Source organism: Sceloporus occidentalis, unplaced genomic scaffold (genome assembly GCF_023333645.1).
Source record: "Sceloporus occidentalis isolate IW3139 unplaced genomic scaffold, rSceOcc1.0.p SCAF_4, whole genome shotgun sequence".
NCBI classification, from domain to species: domain Eukaryota; kingdom Metazoa; phylum Chordata; class Lepidosauria; order Squamata; family Phrynosomatidae; genus Sceloporus; species Sceloporus occidentalis.
The window spans coordinates 578,632-593,937 of record NW_028316984.1 but is presented as its reverse complement, the minus strand read 5'-3'; the positions used below and the strand labels follow the sequence as shown (position 1 = coordinate 593,937).

The window sequence follows — 15,306 nt, the reverse complement described above, 5'->3', positions numbered from 1 at the left end:
GGGATTATGATCAGTTTTTTGGTTGAATATCGTTTTTGTGTTTTTAACAACACAAGTAAAAGTGTGAAGTAAGTCGAAGGCTTTCATGGCCAGAATCCATAGTTTTTTGTGTTTTTTTCGGGCTATGTGGCCATGTTCTAGAAGAGCTTATTCCTGATGTTTTGCCAGCATCTGTGGCTGGCATCTTCAGAGAAGCAGAAGTGCCTAAAAGCTATGAGGTAACTTTTATGATACCAGGCTTCCATACTTTGGCTTTGTCAATAATAACTCTGATACTATAATAATTCCAAATTACAAAGACAGATCTGTGGAATAATGTTTTCTCTATCTCTGACTGGAAAATGCTTGACGTTGACAAACTTAATATGTAATGTTTCTTAATGAATTGGCTGTTTTAATATTTGTTTCAATAAAATGTGGGTTTTTTAAATAAAATGTCAGGCAAATAGTATCTTAACCCAGGCTATGTATACTTAACACTAATACTATTCCCTTCTCTTCCCTGTTGTATGCCAAGTTGGGAATATCTTTAATGGAGGTTGTATCATAGGCATAAGTAGATTTAGTTAGCTGTGTGGTACCATTTTGTGTGCTTTGTTGCTGTTCTTGTGTGCCTTCAAGTTGTTTCCGACTTATGATAGCCCTAAGGTGAACCTATAATGGGGTTTTCTTGCCAATTTGTACAAAGAAGGTTTGCCCTTGCCTTCCCCTGAGGCTGAGAGCATGTAACTTGCCCAGAGTCACCCACTGGATTTCATGGTCGAGCAGGGAATCAAACCATGGTCTCCAGAGTTGTAGTCCAGCATTTAAACCACTATGCCAGGCTGGCTGTCTTTGTGTGTTTTAGTCTGGACTCTTAGGACACATGCATCATTAAAACAGCATACCTCCAAAGTGGCCCAAAGCAGCTTTGTTTTGGCCTGTTTGTATGGGGCCTTAGTCATTAGATGAGTGTTAGTAATTATGGCTTGTAAAAGGAGCACTGTAGACATTGAATGTTAAGGAACCTTTATTTATTTGTTTATTTATTTAATACACCAGCTTTCTGACAAAAATAGCACTCAAAGTAAACAACAGTAAGAACAGTCAATTAAAAATATGATTAAAGCATTTTTTTAAATAAATGAAAATGAACTAACAGCACCCAACCGATGAAACTCCACTGAGAAGCAATCCAGTCAAAGGCCTGTCTGAACAAAAGGTCTTATTCTGCTGGTGAAAGGACAACAGAGGCATGTTCGCTTCCCTTAGCAGGGATTTCTATAGCTTGCAAGTAGCCACTGAGAATGTTGTACATAATGTGTAAAGCAAGTGGGCAAAGTGGGGGCCCATGGGGTGCATGCGGTACCTGGGGGGGGGGTCAAATTTTGCCCCAAAGTGCTCTCTGGCAGTGTGGAGGGTATTTCCACCACCATCAGAAGCCTCTTCAGTCCCCAGGTATGAAAAAAAAGTGTATATTTTTTCCTCAGAAAAACCTTCTTGCTCCAAAATTGCCCTCTAGGCCATATGAGAGGCATTTCCATCATGTTTTTGGGGCATGTGACCAATTTGGGCTCAGTGAAGCTTTTTGTGAAACTGGAAATGACTTTCACTCATTTCCTGTTGTTAAAAGAAAGCCTCACCGGGGTCTAAAATGGCCCAGGAAGCCCCCAAAACAAGGTGAAAATACCCCCATTCTTGTAAATGAAGGGCTGGGGAATCTGGGACCTTCAGATGTTGTTGCTACCCAAGGTGATAGTCCATGGACTGGTGCCATTCCCTGAGCTGTTAGCTGCTGGCCCCTGGCAAGTGTCCAGGACAGATAGGAACAATTGTACAAAGTGCACCCACCTATGGTGCTGGTCCCCACATTAGATAGCTTAAGAAGCTTTGCTCTAACTTATTCTAGTCCTAGGGAGCATGGTCTGTATTTATGGGTGATAGGAGTTGTAGTCTTGCAATATCTTGGTCCCTCTGGTAGCTTCTACCACAGTGGAATAAAATATCTTTATCATTTGACAATTATTATTACTGTATATTTATTTCTATCCTGCTTTCCTCCCAAGACTAGGACCCAAAGCAGCTTACAGTCTAAAAACACAGTACAATTAGAAGCTTACAAAGCTGACAATTAAAATGGTATGAAACTATTAAAATATTTAAAAAGATCATTCGTTTAAAAATAGAAGACAAATTTAAAAACAATTCTAGGGGCACAAAGCAAATTTAGAGATCTAGAGAACCCTGAGCAAGACTGGGGTTGGTTCAAGTAACTCACTTTCACAACAGAATACACAGACTAGAAATTCAAAACAATAATCACATGTGTGCAGATTCATAGTTGTCAATCAATTGTATGATCTGATTCTTCCAGCCAGGGCCACTGACAGCTTTTCTATGATGTTTTTTGAGTAAAAGGGAGGAGCTGGTGGGCATGAAACACAAACTGAGAATGTACTTTATAGAGATCCGGGGCACATTTTCAGTTGGCACTAGCTGCAAGACCTAAGGAAACCATGAACTAGTACATCTACCAGACACCAGAGCTATTAAAGCAACTTTGCCATTACAGATAAACCACAGGAAAAAAAATCTCATTTAGGATGAAAAGTTTTAATACACAGAACTGCCACAGTCCCTAAAGAGCAGTCATAACATGCAGGTTAGCCCTAAAGTTTCTCTGGTGTCCAATAGAGGTGTGCTACTTTTTAAAGGAATCTCAGAAAAGGTGTGAGTTGGTGAGAATTAATGATTTCTCATTTCTCAAAAGTGTGGATATTAGAATCAATTGGATTATCTTCTGTTAATTTTGTGCCAGTGTTTGTGGTCCAGGTTTCCACATTTTTTTTGTTATGGCACTTGTGCTGCTGCATTCTGGCAGCTATGAAAAGTCCCAGCCTTTCTCCCTTGGAGTTACGGAGAGGAGCAAGGATCATCCCAGCAGTTCTCCCCTTTTCCAGCTCTAAAGCTGAGAAGAAAGCTAGAAGTTGGTTGACAAGAACTGTTTATATTCATGTATAAGTCTAGAAATTTAGGTCAAAAAATTGATCACAAAAACCTAAGTTGACTTATCCATGGGTCAATGTAAGTATTCTATCTTAACTCTTATTTAAAAGAAGAAACCATTGCCTTGTGAAAGGGAAAAGTATAATCTGTCCTGGAAGCACCGATCCCCTCTTCTCTCTCATCCATCCAGCTTTAAGAGTGAGCACAAAGAGTTATGGCTGCTGGAATTTTGTACATTCTCTGACATGTTTTCCTTTGCTTCATCCTTTAGATCCTTTGCCACATGCCCCTAAATTTTACCCTCGACTTATGCATGGGTCTTATCAAAATCCATAATTTTGGCCCCAAAACTTCCCCTTGATTTATACATGAAGTTGAGCTATAGTTGAGTATATGTAGTATACAGCCCAGAGATCAGCATGCATAGCATTTTTCAGCCTTACTAATGAAACAGTGCTGTACCAGTGGATTAAACTGATCTTTAAAGGGGAAAAAACCCTCTAGACTAGCAATTCAATATGAAAAGTTTTATGCTCACAAAGCACAGACCCAACTTTAAAGGGAGAAAGGGCCAGAAACTGTATTCCCTATTAAACATTTGAACTTTCAAGGGCATCAGTACTTCAACACTATGCCAGTGCATAATTAAGATTAAAGGATACTTAAATATCTATTCTCATGAGCTCCTTGATTAATCAGAGTTGTAGCACTTGGTGCAATGCATAATTAAGTTCTGCTCTGTGTCTGGGGACCCAAAGAGATCAACACATGCTCAAATACCATCAGTTAAATACTCTCTGTATCCAGAAGGATTCAGAATGTTTGGGAGAGGAGGGGAGAGACAACATCTCCCCAAAACTTGTTATCCTATTGTTATTGTTATAGTAACGTGTTATGTGTGGTCTCCCTACTTTATTGTGTTTTGTAGTATCCTGGATTTCTAGCATTCTTAGTTTTTAGAAACATAACAAGTGACATTTTTAGCCACTTTTCAACTGTAAGGTAATTTTAAAAAGCCAGTCATAACTATAATGGTAACTAACTACCCTTGGGGACCGTTTGGAACTATTGTGCATACTCATGTATAACTCTAGAAATATAGGTAAAAAAACTGAGTTGACTTATCTGTGGGTCAAAGTAAGTACTGTATTTTAATTCTTATTTAAAAGAAGGAACCATCTCCTGGTGAAAAGCAAGAGTATGATATGTGAAGCACCAACCCCCTCTACCCTCTCATCCATCCAGTCTTAAGAGTAAGCACAAAGAGTTATGTCTGCTGGAATTTTGTAAATTCTTTGACATTGTTTTGCTTTGCTTTATCCTTTAGTGGCCCCCAAACTGTGCCCTTTAAGAGATTTTGGATATCAGCTCCCAGAAGCCTCAGCCATGATGGTCAATAGTCTGAGATTCTGAGAGCTGAAGTCTAAAATCCCTTAAAGACCACTGCTTTAGAACCTTTGTTATGTGCCCCTAAATTTTACCCTCAACTTATCCAAGTCATGGCAAAATCTATAATTTTGGACCCCAAACCTGCCCTTGACTTATACATGCGGTCGACCTATAGTCGAGTATATACAATATAACTCCTCATTTTGTAAAGGTAACTTCATGAACTCTACCCAGGCCACAGCCATTTCCTCCTTGAGCCTTCCTGTCTAAGTTCCCTTGTATGACCACTCCCTTCCTCTCCACAACTCTTCCTGTCGCAAGGTTCAGTGTGAAGTTGTTTTTTCCCCTTGCAGGCCTGCTCTCACAGAAGGCTTATCATGCCTTTTCTCAGTGGCTGACATTCTCTAACACTGTAGAAACTTAGGTGTTACTTCACACAAAGCAGCCTATTCTCGGTCTGTTGTTGATAGTGATCGCTTTGCCTTATAAACTAAATATCATACAGGTAAATTTTCTGACTTAGTGCTGTATATTCTCTTTCTGTCTTTGGCAATTAACAACAACAGAGTAGCAGGCATGAATTTAAAATGATTTGACCATCTGTGGGAATTAAAACATAGTTTGTAATTTCCACAGATGACAGAATTATTTTAAACTCGTGTCTCTTAGTTGCCAGCAGTACAGCACTTATTTTTTCTTGTTGGTGCTGTTGGGAATGAACATGTTTTTGCTTGTGCTTCCTTATGGCAGTCTACTTTTGTCATATTCTGCCCGTGGATCTGGTCTGTTCTCACCCCCATTGCTTACTTAATCTGGTGTGGCGACAGGCTGCTACCACATCATGGGGCTGCCACTGTTGCCTTGCTTCATCACCACCGTTCCCTTTGCTGGCACCTGCTGTGGTCCGTAGGGGTGGATATAGGGTGCCTGGAAAGGCACCCCTTTCCAACATAAAAGGTTGTGACTGGGTCCTGCAAGGAGAACGGCAGTGGCATGTAATGGGGTGCCCAGCTGTCTGAACTACTGCTTGTCACAGCAGGGTTTCTAGGAACTGCGTTGAATTGCGCTAAGGGCCATCGGGCCATATCTTCCAAAATGGTGTCCAGTCTGCCTGTCCTGTTCTGGTGCTGTTGGCCTGCATCATCTAAACAGGATAACACCAGGCTGCTAGAGGGGGGGGAGCAAGATGGGCCTTTTGTCACATGCATACAGCCGCTACCTTGATGTGTGCTTTGTTGGCAGTTGCAGAAATTGAAAGTGTAAATACACAGGTTGGATCCAGACTGAGACATAAACAATTGGCCTGATAAAGCATGAACTTCTTTCGACACTTTTCTCACAAGAGTAAACTTTAAAATACTAAAAGGGTAACAGAAGAGCTGGAGAAATGACGTCTTTAGTACTACAGTTGTTCCTCCCTGTTCGCGTACTTGGGATATGTGGTCTTGATTGCTCACCAGACAGCAAGCAGGGAGGGAACAAAATGGTGTGTGCATCTGCATGGGAGCATGCAGCTATTGAAATAAATGGGACCCCACTATCAGCAATTTTTCTGATTTGCGTGGGGGGGTGGGTGGTGTTGGTCCAGAACAGATCCCCTGAGAATCGGAAGGGATGACTGTATTGCCTTAAAAACTGACAAATTACATTTTAGTGTTCATTTTTTGATGAGTTAGTCATAGAATTGTAGTGTTGGAAGGGGTCCTTCCTTCAGTGCAGGAATCCACAACTAAAGAATTCCTGAAAGCAGGGTCACTTAACCTCTGCTTAAAAACCTCCAAAGAAGGAGAGTCCCCCATCTTTCTGAAGTATTATTTTCCTCTGCTGAATGGCTTTTATTGCCATTCTTTGGTATGAATCCAGATATAGGCATGTGCAACAGAACTGGCTTAAGCTGATTCTCCCCCTCTTCTCCCCCCCAGCAGTTCCTTCAAGCCTTGCCCATTCTTACTACAGTGTTGGGGGACCTTTCCAAATGAAGCAGGCTGTGATTTAAGGCAGTACTACTCAAAAGAGTGGCCTACAGCCTGGTTGAAGTAGTAGAGGTCTCTGGCATGTGGTGGGGGACTGCAGATCCACCATTTCAAATACCATATATACTGGACTATAAATTGACCTCATGTACTGTATAAGTTGAGGGCAAGTTTTGGGGCCAGAATTATGGATTTTGCTATGACCTGTGGATATGCTGAAGGTAAAACATCGGGGTATACAGCAAAGGATCTAAAGGATGAAGCAAAGCAAAACAATGTCAAAGACATTGTGTTTACTCTTAAGACTGGATGGATGAGAGAGTATAGGGGCTCAGATTATACTCTTGCTTTTCACCAGAGGGTGTTTCCTTCTTTTAAGTAAGAGTTAATATATAATACTTACATTGATCCATGCATATGTTGACTCATTTTTGACCTAAATTTCTAGACTTATACATGAGTAAATACAGTAGCTTCAGAGCATTGATTTATGGGAAATTGGGCCAACTCTTCCACCAGAACTGTACTCACAGGAAGCTGCTTCCCATATGTGTTTGCCCTCAGTTCCCACATAGGCTTATTCTATCTGCAGGATTCCCAGACCCTTCATATTGTAAAGTACTTTCCCTGCTGTTTGGTCTTTTTATGGTATTTCATTTTTTAAAAAAACAGACATTTTGAATTGAATTGTGAATTCTTAAAATAGGGATGTTTTAAAAACCAGCAATCATTTTGCTCATTAATAAAAGTCTCAAATTGTAAGTGGTTTTTAGCTTTCTTTTATCATCCTGATTCTTTCAGTGAAAATAATTATTGGAATGCTTTTTTCTGGTTAGTCACGTTTGTCGTCTCTGCAGCTACTTTGCTTTCTGTCAGCAGATGGCAATCTACCCCCAATGCCCAGAAGCACTACAATATAAATAGGTCTGCAAAAGGCTCAAGTTGTTGAGGCTATGGGGAAGTCATCTTGGAAAGAAGGGTTTAATGTTAGCTGTTTACCTGCTCATCCTAAAAATAATACCTTTCATGATAGTTTCTCTTGTTAGTCTCACACTTGGTGATGCAAAAAATGGGGAAGACAGATACAAAAGAGAGGCTGTATTCTGAAATAGTTGAGCTCCATAAAGTTTTAACATGAATTCATGTTAAAACTGCACAGTACTTTATGGAGCTCAGCTATTTCAGAATACAGCCTCTTTTGTATCTGTCTTCATGGTATCTTAAGTTCTAGACTGTTAATGCAGTAGTAAGGTATGTGCAGTGGGCTATGCAAGGCTGATTAATAGTGTATTGTATATTAAAGCAATTGTGAAATATTAAGCTGCTAAGTTTTCCAGTTTTGGTAGTAAGGCTACTTTCTAACTTGGGGTCAATATTTTTACAGAATGAGAATCTTCTGAATTCTGTTTTCCAAAGGGCATATACATCCTTTGATACTTTAGAGGTGTGTGATTGACTGTTCCAACTTTGACAGACCTTTTGTTATCTTTAACTATGGGGTGGCTCTGGTCTGTGTGAGAAAAAAGTGTGTTCTTTAGTGTGAGTATTCTTGGATAGACAGAGGTTGGGGTGGTAAATTGTTGCATCTCACTGTCTTTGGGTCATACATTTTTCTCCATTTGGTAAAGTCAGCCTGAATAATAGGTACCTTGAATCCAGGCATGGAATCTAATAATAACCTGTATCAGTTTTGCCACTCTCTCTCTGATGTAGAGTGAACAAAATCTTGACAATTTTTTCGGTGCTATATATTCTTTGGGGAAAATGCTACTGTTTTATAACATTAACTTGTAAACATATTAATCAGTACAATGCTGTCAAATCTGTTTCCTAGTAATTTCAAAAAGAGCTTTGGAGTCTAATATACTGCTCCTTGGGCATGAGGAAATTATCATACTTTTAAAGGGTGTAATGCCGTGTTTCTTCTCTCTTGCTGGGGTGCTTCAGGATTTTGTGTGTGTTTGCTGACCATGTGATGCTTCACTAACATCATATATGTCGATTTAACATTAGTTGTGTTACCCCTCCTTCCTAACCCTGTGTGGGTGCATTGATAATTTTCACCAGGTGAGTTGTTGTTGTTGAGTTTGTGTCTTCAAGTCATTTCTGACTTATGGTGACCCGAAGGCGGAACCTATCATGGGGTTTTCTTGGCACATTTTTTTCAGAGCAGTTTGCCATTGCCATCCTTTGAGTGTGACTTGTCCAAAGTCACCTAGTCAGTTTCCATGACCCAGCAAGGATTCGAATCCTGATCTCCAGAGTTGTAGTCCTATGCTCAAACCACTACACCATGATAGCTCTCTACCAGATGAATTACCCATGTATATATCTTAACTTTTGTCAGAGTTGTATCCACCCCTACTTACTTATTTTGTGGTCCAAATTTAGCTGCTTCTGGCTCTGGTGGAAGCATAATAATTTGGAATAATTATGTGCATGTTTATAATTTTTGAAGAGTATTTGACTAGATTTATGCTTGGCTCATGCCATCCTTTTCCATTCTTTTGTTCTCATATTTTGCTAGTATTTATATTACAGGCTTTCAGTAGGGATCTGTTTTGTTTAAGTACCGTTTACTGTAGTTGTATAAATCATAGTAAACGTGAATGTTAGAAGTTTTCCATGGCAAATCTTACAAGCTGGTTTATACTACTTAAAAGGAGCAAAGCTGTGAATTATTTCCTGGAAGCAAACATTCTTTATTATTTTAATAATTCTATTAATGTTTGTTATTAAATTATTAAATGTACTTTTTGAAAAGCACTTCATCAGTATTATTACTGTTTTCATTTTTATGCCACCTTTCTTGCAGAAAAGGTCCCAAGGTCCTTTATAAGATAAAATCACTTTAAAAACCTTATTAATTAAAAAAAACCAGTTATCATTGTCTGTTGTTGCTCATGTATTGTCTTTTTTTAAAAAAAGAAACTTTATATTGCTCTCTTACAGAAATGTATATATTTTGTCTGTAATGTCCTTTAATGTCTCAATAAAACTGGATCCAGCCATATATGTTACAATAAATTGCCACTGTTGAAATTGGGAAAAAAAAATAGAAACACAGAATTCACTATCCTGAAGTTCAGTAATAGCTACCTCAATTGATATTTTTAAAAGAAAATTAGACAAATTAATGAAATGATAATGATAATAAACTTTATTTCTTAAAAGACAGGGATGTCAATGGCTACTATTCATGATATCTGCATATTACGTGTCACTACTAGTTGCTGGGGAACATGAGCAAGAACATGCTTTTGCACTCATTTCCTGCTTGTGGGTTTCCCAAGAGGCATTTAGTAGGCCACTGTGGAACCAGAATGCTGGAATGAAAGAGTGTTTGGTCTGATCCAATTTGGCTATTCTTATGTTCTGTTGAACTATGTGCTTAAATACTTTCCATTTGAAGTATAATTTGTTTTAAAATAACAACAACAAGGGCTTCTCTTATTACTGGGCTAATTGTTGCTTCAGCACATGCCACTTTTACTTGCCCAAGTAAAATCCACAATCAAGCAAAAAACAAAACAAAACCCCCAGTTATTATCTTGTTAAAAAGTATCAAATTAACATAAAAACATACAGAAGTTAAAACAACTACAACACATACCCCATATAAAAGCCACAAAAACAAAATATGTCAGAACATAATACAATAAAGCACAATAAAAATCTAGAAAATCACCAGAGTGGTATAAAAAACAGAGCAAAGAAACCAGCATAAAATGCTTAAAATGTCTCCATCTATAGGTTTTAACCTGGTATTGATATAATCAATGTTAGTTCATGTGCTGGTGCTATATGTATCCCAAGATGCTGGGCATTTAGAGATGGAAATTTTTTATTACAAACCCAACATATTTTGGTTTTGAATAAGATCCTTTTTCACGGTGCGTCTAACAAAGATGTTTATCACACTATACTCTTAAAGTGCTACTATTCCAGTGTGACTCCTCTAGCTGCCTCCTGTTGCATTCTGGTATTGGCAGTTTTAAGGAGGGGTATTTAGAATTCTCAGGCAGAGAAGTTCTCTGCCTGAGAATTCTAAATACCCCTCCTTAAAACTGCATATCCCACAATGCAACAGGAGGCAGCTAGAGGAGTCACACTGGAATAGTAGCACTTTAAGAGTATAGTGTGATAAACATCATAGAAGGATAAATCCAGGGGACATTTCAGTGACTCCTGTTTTTTTCTTATATTTATGAATCACTCCTTCATAAGCACTCCTGAAGAAGGATATTGCCTGAAATGCATTGAACTGCAATTTTTCGCCACCTTTTCCCTCAACATCTGGTCTTTTCCCTCATCATTATTTTCCTTTTTGGAGGGTCATCCTTTTCTTAATTTTTTTTGGGGGGGTGGGCTGTCACAGAGAAGGCCTGATTTTTACACAGTGAGTCATCCCTGGCAAAAGAACTTGGGGACAATAAAGTATATAGAGAAGTCTAATGTTTTTGTCCCTTCAGGAGAGATTTCAAGTGTTGGGATCCAAAACAATTTAGGGCTTTACTAGCTGAGTGCCGATACCTTGAACTTAGGCTCAGAAGTGGCTAGTCAGCATACCCTCCTAATATTTCACAGATAAATGCAGAACACAGGAGGACAAAAAACATCAGATGGCAAGATGGCAAAAATGGGAGAGGCTGCTGAGTTGAATGCAAACTAGTTGTTTGCAGCAACTGAAGTAAGTTGACAACAATGAAGGAAGAAAGTGGGAGGAGCAGAGAGAAATGACATTTTAAAAACAACTGAAAAAGTAGAACGATAGCACATTAATCAAGAGAACTGTCCCTGCCAAATCAGAGCAGATGGAGAGTATAGGGCCACTATTGTCACTCTTAAAGAACCAGAGTGATGCACTCTTCTCTTAAAACTATGCAGCTTCTTACTCATCTTCAAGGGTAGTTTAATATGCAGTGTATTACAGTGAGCCCACAAATAAATTGGCTAGCGATCCAAGGATTGGAGCTCCCGCAAATCTCCCTGCCCCATCTTAGCCCATGTTGAAGGTTATGAAACAGGAGTGTTGCAGTACATTATTATTCATTGGCTGTTCTGCAGTGTGCATCACTACATGCTGGTGCATTGTATGATGTGCATCAGTGTGTGATGAACATTTTTGGTTGTGCAGTGTCACAGTTCTATAATGAGGTGGCATAGCACAACAGAGCCATAACACCATGAGCATAAAGTTACGGTACATCTCTTTGATGCAGGATGTTGGCTATCTTTTTCATAAGGAGGAAAGTTATGCTTCCCAAGGGCCAAACTGAATTTATCTCCACAGGGACACTATCAGAAATGTAAAGTTCAACATGTATACGAGTGACCCAAAGTGGGTGAAGCAGGATTGTCATAACTGTCTTCCCTATGAGGATTTTCCCCAAGGTCTGATTTCAACAATCCATTCACCAGCACCATAGCTTGAGAACATGGTGGTTGCGACGACATATTGAGAGCACTACTTCATTGCTACAAAACTGCTACAAAATAGGCTTGATAATCTGTTTTTGATTGTTCCTGATCATAGTAATTATTAAACGTGTGTTGCAGCAGTCAACTTGCATGAGTTGCAGTTCCTTGGGGAACTGGGAGGACATTTTGAGGATGGGGTAATAAGTAATCACAGGAGAAAATTACATTTTCTTTCTTACCATTCCACAGTGAGACCATAGGTTTGTCAGAAGTACTAGACATGCAACAGGAGCCTCCCAAGATCATTCAGGAATCTTTTGGAGTCTATAATTCTCCAGATGCAAGCCATCTTACTTGGGCCCACCACCCTGGCAGAGGGGACTGGCCAACACTGATCTAAACCTCAGCACAGACAGAAAATCATATGGTGGTTTATTCATTTTTAAATGTATGCCTGACATAATGCCATGAAGGACACTTTAGAGGTTAATTTTGTAATGTTCAGGAGAATGCTTTTTTATTCTTCACTGTGTTAAGAATGTGATCCTCATATAAATATCACACATACACATATATACACACATATACACATAAGGATTTAACAGAGAATGTTTGAGTTAGCATGTTTGAAAAGCAAATATAAAACTTGGCTTTCATCATCAGAAATGTTTAAATGACATAGTTTTCAAACATTTCCCCCTTCATCCAATTTCATTTACTGAACACATGTTGATTTTGTTTTTCAAATAAATATCCTTGGCTTCTTGGCAGTGAAATTTTGTGCCCTTGTTTCTTAGGCCTCTGCTAGAAATTTGAGCCTCCAGTATAGGGTTGCCATAAACCCGGGACAAAATGTAGGACAAAATCTAGACCAAACTGTAGGACAACTGCAGGACAAAATTCAGCCCAAAATGTAGGATATTTAAGGTCCTTGATTTTTCTTAAATGTCCTACATTTTGGGCTGAGTTTTGTCCTGCAGTTGTCCTACAATTTGGTCTGGATTTTGTTCCACATTTTGTCCTGAGTTTTAGTGGACAATTATGGCAACCCTACTTCAGTACAAAAAAGTGGAGGAATTGAGCAATAAACTCCAAACATTTGATTTCAAAATATGAACTCAAAGATTGGGTAGTGAGTTCTCACAATGGACTTCCTTCAGCTGTCTCTGGTACTGCTTTTTGTGTGGTCAGTATTAGCAATGCATCTCCATGATGTGCTGCTGGATAAGAAGACGTACAGAGTGATTAAAAAAGAATGGTGCAAAACCAAATAAGAACAGCTTTACTTTTGCACCACTCTTTTTGAATCACATGGTATTTCAGAACAGGATTGCAATCTTCCAAATGCTGCAATATTCCTCTTCCTCATATACATTCAACCATCATGCACTCATGACCTCTAGTTCCTTTGGGATATAATTAAATGGAGAGGAGTAATCCTAATACCAGCTAAACTACCTGCAAAGAGGGCAAGAGGTCTGGAAGCCATCCTCTATGAGGAGTATCTTAGGGAGCTGAGTATTTTTAGCCTGGAGAACAGAAGGGTAAGAGGAGACATGATAGCATGTTTATTTTATTTTTTAAAAAAAATACTTTTTTTATTCAGAAAATACTGTTATTCTGTATATGCCTCCGTTTTCATAGGGCATCCATTCCAGACCGCCCCCCCCCCCAGTGCAAAAACGGAGACTCACCAATATTCAAGTCCCATAGGCTTGAAGGGGGCGCATGTCCGCAAGCGTGCGTGAGGCGTGCGCCACAGGGGCACACCCCATTGAAAATAATGGAGATCAGTATTGAATATTGAAGACTGCGTACCTCAAGTCCGCAAGAAAGGAGGGGTGAGTGTATAATCAAAATACACTCAGTACAGGTAATAATAAAAAGACAAAAAATGCTCAGTTTGGCCTGTTACAGACTGCCAAAATAAAGCTGCTTCAGGTCTCTTTGGAGGTATGCTATTCAAATGATGCATGCAGCCTAAGAATCCAGAAGCTGCACCAAAGCTGCACTCCAGTGCTTAGGAATGGAGTGTGGCTTTGGCGTGACCTCTGGACTCTTAGGACCCATGCATCATTTAAATAGCACACCTCCAAAGATACCCGAAGCAGCTTTATTTTGGCAGTCTGTAACAGGCCTTTGTAACTTACATCATTTTACAGAATTATTTCCACTTAAATTTATACAGTGTAATCTAAAAGTTATTTTAAATTATTTAATGTTTCGTATTGGATGTTTTTATACTGTAAGCCACTCTGATTGCCTTATGGTAGAAGAGCAGGATATAAATAAAAGTATTATTTTATTTATTTATTTATTTAGATTATTAAACTATTATCAAAATCCTACTTCCTACCTTGCTTTTGCTGAACGTTAAGTCCAGTTTTTATTTTCCTAATCCTCTTCGTTATTCTCCATTCTCCAAAAGCAAAGGGTGGGGGGCTTATTTATTCTGTCTTTAATCATAGATAATTATCAACTTCATCTAAATAAAACTTCCATCAGCCTCTTTTGTTATTTATCCATTTGGCTATATTTCTTTATCTCACAATCTTCAGCTCTGGTCTGGAATCTTTTTCTCTAGTTATTCATATATAGGGGAAAAATAACCTGTTGATATGCTCATTTAAACAATATTGTCAAGACCTGTCCACTTTCTTTTCCACTCAGGCTCTATCCGCCCTGCAGAAATAATCCAGTTTGACACCACTTTAACCACAGTGGCTCAATTCTGTGGCATCCTGGGAACTGTGGTTTGTTGTGGTAGCAGAGCTGTCTGACAGAGAAAGCTAAATGTCTCACAAAAATACAGTTTTTCAAATTTCATAGCATTGAGTCATGGCAGTTAAGATGGTGTCGAACTGGATTATCTCTGTAATGTGGATGCAACCTAAATTAATACTCGATGCCAATCCTTTTTTTTTAAATCTAAGGTTTATCATGGATCAAAAAGAACACACTGTCAGGAAGTGTGGTGGAGTCTCCTATGGAAGTTTTATGACAGAGGCTGGATGACCATCTGTGAGAGTGTTTTGATTGTGTATTCCAGCATGGCAGGGAGTTGGATGGGATGATCCTTTTCTAGCTCTAAAGTTCTGTAATATTATGTCTTGTAGCATGGCACTGGTAAATTGCTTCCCATTTCATTAACAACCTGATAACCTGTTAGCACATCTGGCTTGGAAAGTGCTGAAGAGTAGCCAGCATCTGTTCAACTAATATCTCTGTAAAAATGCTAAATGTGTAAACAGATGAACTCCTTCATTACAATATCAGTTTGGATGTGCAGAGATTAACATTTATCCTCTTTTATGTAGTGGCTATGACTTCATGTAGTGACTGTGACTAAGCAGATAATCAGATAAGAGAAGCCAGTCTGTTCAACAGTGTCTGTGTGATTCAGAGAAATATGTTGGTTTGTGCTTTTCATTCCATGGCACTTTGTAACCCAGAAGCCTCTCCGGTTCCCTGACACAACAGCTGCAGATTGCTGGATTAACTGTTGACGTATAGTTGTGCAATAGATTAGTGCTTTGCT

General features: G+C 39.0%; 1 protein-coding gene across 2 annotated transcripts in view; it reads left to right on the top strand.

Annotated features, from left to right (window-relative positions):
* SLX9 (SLX9 ribosome biogenesis factor) overlaps nt 1-15,306 on the top strand; it is a 66,577-nt gene that overhangs the window by 3,161 nt on the left and 48,110 nt on the right. The gene's annotated exons all lie outside the window — the stretch shown is intronic.